Genomic DNA, 7,290 nt, shown 5'->3' with positions numbered 1-7,290 from the left:
TTTTTTCCTGCAGCAATTAAGAAATCTAGAGTAATACTCCTTTATCCCCTGTCTAATAAATGTTAAATACCTACACAATGCAGCCCCCCTTTTTATGAGACAGAAAAATACTTTGTTGTTTTGAGGAGACGGGAAGCTTTATATTTCTAGAAATGCACGTCTGACTGAATGAGTCTTGTTTTATTTTTTAAACAGTCATTTTATATTATTAATAATTGAGGTGAGTAGATTTCTTGTGTGAGGTGAACAACAACATCCTTTCCGTGATAGCTCCCTCTGGATCCACAACTGTCACTGCGTATGACAGCAGCACAGGTAGCCACACTTTAGTCAGAGAAAATACTTTTTTTGTAACACCTTCATCAGCACTGACAGCATGACACCAAAAGGTGCTTTGTTTTTCTTATTAGAAAGTCCTTGGCTACAGTCATCCTCTTGTTTTTGTTTCTTGTATCTGAATGGCTTTGATAGTAATTGTGCATAGCTAAATTTAGACATCACAATGCTTTACTGCTCCTCTGAGTAAGCTTCATGCAGCCATTAACTGCACAGGTGAAGTATCTCTTGTATCACTCGGTGTCCATTCAATTTGAGAATAATCCATTCCAAATACTGTGGTCTTGTATTATCCTTAGACAACTCTTTGTGAAAATTATATTTTTAACATAATCTTTATCCAGAGAAATGATAGTAATCCCCCAAAAACTGGGGGTTGATGAGTGAAATATACGGTGTGAAAAGAGAAGTAAGGAACCTTCACTTAAATCCTTCATTTGAAAAAATGGCAATAAATACTAATGCTGACCTGGCTGTTTCAGGTGCTTTGATGTCATTGCTACCGTGATATTAGCAAGATATTAGCAAACACAACAAAACGAGCACCAAGATCTGCGGTATATCAACAAAAAGCGTGATGCATACATTTAGAGTACCTGTAGCAAATCAGCACAATCATGTCGGGTGGGGGGGTGGTGGTGGTAATGAAATAATACATTACTCCTCCTTAGAATAAGTGAAAGCTGCATCAGTGTACAACAGTCCTGGTTCACTTGTTGCACTCGCTTTGGATATGAGAACCACCCTTGGTCAAGAGAAAACCATCCTACCCCTAAAGACTATGGGTGTATCTCATGTCTTTTATATGATCAGTCCTCCATCCTTAATCTTCACTCGACCTGGAAGTTGATAAGTTTGACAGAGAATTGAAGACACTCCAGGGCTCTTATATTGGCTCTGAGAAGTGAGGATCAAGGAGTGATGAGAATGCTGGAGGAGCCATACATGAGACCATCCTTCACAGAAGTTTATCAACCCTGCAGTCAAACCTGCACAATTTTAAGTTGTTAATAATATGATAAATGTTTGATTTTTTTTTCATTAACTTATTTAGATCTTTAAATGATGTTTATATATGCTTATTTATATTGTTTGCACTCTAAATGTAAGCAGTGGTTGTGCCAGATCAGGAATGATATGTCACTGTGGGTCCAAGGCATTTTCAATAAAGGCACTCAGGCCGAGACCTTCAGAGATATCTCTGAGAAATACTGGGGCACTGCCAGCACCACAGTTAAGTCTCACAATCACTAAAGTAGTTTCAACCGGAACTTGAATGAAAACTCAAAGTCATGCCAGCAGGGTGCTGAATGTATGAAGTATTTAAACAGCCTATCTGACTGAGATTACTTCAGACATGTTTGTTTTATTACTTATTCCCAAAAGTTCCACAAGGAAGGAATGGGTGATGTGAAACTGATAACTGCTGAAATGTGCTTGTGAGTATAAGAGCTGCGATAGTAAATTGTATACATGCTGCAAAAGAACGTGCTTACAGTATCTCTATTCGTGTGATTTTTTTCCCACTTCAACTCCATTGCAGTGCGAGTAGTCATTTCAACTTGAACAAAGGTGCATGGAAAATGTTTTTACTGGATACTGGTGCAGTGCTGAATTGTTTGCTTTCTAATGTGCCTGTTAAGTTTGAGCCCAACTGTTATTTTTCCCCAGCTGGAAAATAACCACATGGAAGTTTGCTGTGCAGTTAACAGGAGCGCGCCATCTTAGTCCTATACGCTGAATGAGGCCATGCACGGGGCCACCAAGAGAGCCTGCAGAAGAAATAAATAAATGAATGAATCAATCATCCAGTGAGTTCCACCCAGCAGAGGTTAAGCACTCTCTATGAAACATTTGTATTATTACTATTTTTTCTGATAAAGCTTTACTTTTAAGCTGCATGAATATGCATATCAGATTAAGCACATTGTTGATGTGCATTTCAAACATGCTTTTACAATTTCTCCATCCAGGTGACCACACATAATTGCTAAACTATGGAGAGATGCTGTAATAGAGGCCCATTGGTAAATCAGGGGTGATGTTAGCTACAACAAGAGCATACAGATTTAACAAGTAATTTGTTATTGTGCCAGCATTAGCAGTATCCTATTTAACAAGCATTAGGGAGGACGAAAACATCAGACAACCACAGACAAAAGCATTCTCCAACTAGACAGGATCATCAACAGATCAGCATGATGTTGATAGCATCTCAGCCACATTTCTAACAATAAGACTGCATTAAGTTGTTTATCAAAATGTGGAGCCCTTGTTATTCTTGCTATAACCTCTAACCCTGAAAAACAATAATTTTGCACATTAAGTGTATGGACTTGGATGCGGTTCAGTGAATCCTTGGATAATGACAAATCAAAATGGTTGAGAACTAATTTTTCATTTTTCCTCACTGCCTTCATCTGTCCTGTCACCCTGTGCTCAGACATACTTTATATGGCAGCAGCGTTCATAGAAAATTTATTTAGTAGTGTGAAAGCATTTTGAGTGTTCTGTAAAGTGTAGAAAATCACTATACAAGTATAAGACCATTTACTTACATAAAATGTTTCATAGAAAGTGGAGGGAGAGTTTGTGCACACATTGTATTTAAAGACAAACAAAGAAACTAATGCATTATAACATCCTGTAAGATGTGAAATTTTACATCAAATAATAAAATATACAAGGTATATAGTTGGTTTAGTTTTTTGACTGCACAGAAGATGTTTATGCTACAGGATTTTTTTTAAATAACTAATTAGTTTAACTCATACCATTGTCTGCTACAACACAAAGAAAATCAGTCTTCATTGGGAAATAACTTAAGCCCAAATGCTCAGCACGTTTTTTATTTATTTTTTATATGATTGAGGAGCTCTGTGCCAATACACAGACAGCAAATTGTTCCCACTCTGTTGGCAGGATTAATGATAATCATAAACATGGATATGGCCAATGAAGGACACTGGTAGGAGAAGCCTGTTTAACATGTCCGTATTCGCATTGGAAATCTAATTAGCCATCATAAGATAAATTTTTTTTTTCCAGTTTGCATGCAGCAAGATGTCACATTGTCCTTTCACATCATAAAGTGGGAATACAAATTAAATTAACGTCATAATATTGCAAGGACAATTTTCAGCATCCTATTCATAGCATTTGTTATTTTTACCCGGTGGCAACGCTGAACACATTTCAGTTGTCTGATTTGTTTGAGAAAAAGAAGAGACACAGTAATTTATGAAAAAGGGAAGAAAAGTGGGGTTTTGCAGTTCTTCAGCCACATTTGACCTATTTTTCCATAACTCTCAATAAAGGATTGGGAAGGACAAGAAAGATGTCCAGTTTTTTTGGCTGAATGCTTTGGCAGGAGACAGATGATGAAGACAGGGAGCCACCAAGTTGTTTTTCTGGCTGTCTGAATGAGAGGCATCTTCTTATCACTGTACCTCAACAGTACATCATAAAGGAAAGCAACCTTCAAAATATTTAATAGGATTAAGCTGCAGAAAAAAAGGCCTTTAAAATCAATCATTTTAATCCTGTAAGTAACAAGTAGGTTGTAATAAGGTGATTCACAGCATATATGACACAATAGAATGGAGCTGAATAGCATAAAATTAACTAAAATTAAAATGTTATTAAATTTAGTTAATCCAGTTTTGAAGATATACAGTATTTTAAAAGAAATGGCGAGTCAAGGACAACACAGAGAAACTGCAAGAAAAACTGATTAAGAAGCTGCAGAAAGAAGGATCAAAAAAGTGGAAATGTTACATTGCCTTGCCTCACTACCCATTTCTCACTTTTACACCGGACAAGGCTCTGGTTTGTGTCTCAAAGGCAGTTTTATGTGTAATACCCTCTCACACCTCTCTGTCCCATCCTCGTAAAGCAAGATGTGGACATCCAGGACCTAGTCCACACTCCTCATCTACAGAGCCAAATTCCCCTCTTGTTTAAATGCTGAATACACATCTTTGACTTCACATCTGACTTCAAAGACAATAAGCTAGAGGAAACTCCAACAAAACCCAAGACATTTGGTCTTCTTATCTGATCCACCCCAGGGGTACCCAGATAAAGTGGCCATGGCATGTTCATTTCCAGCCATTTAATGTTTAATCTTGGGTACCTCTAGATTAGCTTGGCCTCCCCCATAACTCCAAATATTCTGTAATTATTGCAGAATGATAAAACCAGAGAGCCTCTTCCTAAAAACGAGATGATAGTTCATGAATGTGCACATCTCCTGCTGCTGGAGTTATATCGAAAGTGGACAGCGCAACGAACTGCAACAGCATTAATTAATGTGAATTTCTCCTCCAAAGATAGGTAAACAACAGTATATGTACCGACAAAAAGATATTTGTTCAGAAAGAAGTTGCCTTGCAAGTGTTTGCTTTTCCACATCTCTCATCCTTGTTTTTTTCTTTTGTATTTGTGTTAAATTAATTTTTGTTAAAATCTTAGGCTCGCATTATCACAAGAACTGTTATTCTTAGCCACTAGCTTTACTTACTAAACAGGCAGAACACGTCTTTAATGCACCAAGTTCAGAAGGCTTTCAGCCAAGGTTTGAAGTTCAAGAGGTTTTGTAATCAAAGAAACTCAATTTTATTTAAACCGAATTGTTTGTTAGGCTCAGACACACCATCAGAACAATCTCATGACAATCAGTTACAATTAGATGCATTTTTATTTAAGACATCTCCATGTTATACCATGTCATGCATTTTACATATCAATTCCCTTTTCCCTTCTTGTACATATGTAAACAAACTTATTTAGATTAAAACTGGCTATTTCTTACGTCATCATTTGTCACTGAACTGAGGATTTATTGCTTTCAGATCGAGACTGGAAATAAATATTCTGACTAATAATTCATATTAATAAACATAATAATTCAGATTAATAAATTCATTGAAAAAGGATTCACTGTAATCATCTGGTGCCCTTATTATGAGCTATTAAAAATAAAAATTCATAAAATGTAGTACAGTACATTACATAGCTGCTACATAGAAACTGCCATATGAAAGAGGTTTCATAGTTTGGGGGCAATATACAATAAGTATGGTTACTTTTAGTTACTTTACTAGATATGCAATTGGAATTACAAAAAATAAACTGCATGTGGGGAATCTCAGCTGGATTCCTTCTTTATTCTATGACTACATTTTATGATTCCAACAAGATGTTTCAACAAGTTTTATTGTGGATAGGGAGGTATGATAAGTACAGAAGCTTTCAGTTCTCTATCTGATTGTTTCTACGTGAGATAAAGGCACTTTGATTTTGTTTATATGTGTTTGGATTTCAAAAGCACAGGTACTTACTTACAATATGTTTGGGTCTATCCAAAAGAAGAAGAAGAAGAAGAACATAAATACAGCAACTAAACATCAACTAAATATTTAAAGTGACAGTGGTGAAACTGCAAAACCGAGAAAGGTAAAAACTACCCAGCTCTTCCTCTCAATATTTGAACAGTGTATGTTCGACAGGAGTGAACAGTTACATCTGTTGACTACCTCTCTCCACCTCGCAGCCACCTTGTTTAGCCTGATTTGTTAATCTTCAGCCAGCTAATGCAAGATGACACTTTGTCACCAGAATCCTAAACTCTACACACAATACAATTTGTCAGTGCATTCAGAAGCACCTGACGTTTATAAGAGTTTCTCTGTCAGTATCAATTTCAGTCTTATTTTAAGAGGTCTGAGCTCCAGCATTCTCACTAACAGATGCTCAAACAGTGTCCCCAAGGTTCTATGCCACTGAGTAAGCTAAGAGTGCCCATGGCCAGGACTAACAGCTGGTCATATCCATAATATGATACTGCAGCAACATTTCATCTCTGTGGTAAGGTTTGCCCCTGATTAAAATAGCATTACTATAAAAACAAAACAAAGAAAAACAAACAACAACAACATGTCCTACATGTATTTTGCACAATGTTCAGAGCTGTGCTTATGGAATTAAAATAATATACATCTACACATGAAATTATAATTGTAGATTGACTCCTGCTGCATGTACTACTGATCTATGAGGCAGTAACTCAGCAACAGCAACCACCAATGAAGTTGCTGTCTGTCTAATTTGGCCCTAAAGTCAGAAATGAAATACAGGTGTAATTTTTCATTTAGAGGTAGTAATTTCTGGCCCTCAAGGAAGCAAAGTAAATTAGGCACCAGGACATTAGCATTTCAGCTTCTGACCTAGTCACCACTGTGCTAACAATACTTCTCTCCGCATAGTAAAAGATATATGAGGAAGGATTTAATTGAAGATTGATGTAACCTTTTCATTTGTAAGATTGGGCAATCCGTCTTGATGTACATAGTGCAATGCCCGATTAACCTACCCAGGTTACATCACATCTAATATATCTGCTATTTTCAATCTGCCTGCATTAACAAACAAAGTGATGAAGTGAACATGGAGCCCATTTAAAACTTGTATGTCAATGGCAATCTGTCTAACTGTAGACTGGGCTGAATTAACCTTGTCAAGTTAGATTAGGTTAAAGATATAAACACAAATATAACCAAATAAAATTAATGTGAATTTATAAGTTTGAAACCATAACCCTCTGTAGATTACTGCTTGCCAAATCTATGCCTGCCAAAGTGATTAATCCTTCTATTTTTACATCAGTTTTCTACTTATTATTAGGTATTTTTAGTCAGATAGAAACTGGATAGATACTTTATGTATTAGAAATGTTTAGTGGAGATAGGATGTCTAGTTACACTGTTAAATGCTTAGGCATGTTTATGAGTTTCTACAGGGTACATCTGGTCAAGGATAACTAGAGAGAAGAGTTGATGACTGTCAGCAGACAGGATGTTTAATATTATTATTACGACGTGTATAACTGTAGCCTTAGCCATAATATGTTCTTATGTTTAATATCACGACATGTTACCTGAGCTTCACTTCGAT

Source organism: Monopterus albus, unplaced genomic scaffold (genome assembly GCF_001952655.1).
Source record: "Monopterus albus unplaced genomic scaffold, M_albus_1.0 scaffold28.1, whole genome shotgun sequence".
Taxonomy (NCBI): domain Eukaryota; kingdom Metazoa; phylum Chordata; class Actinopteri; order Synbranchiformes; family Synbranchidae; genus Monopterus; species Monopterus albus.
This window is presented reverse-complemented; position numbering follows the sequence as displayed.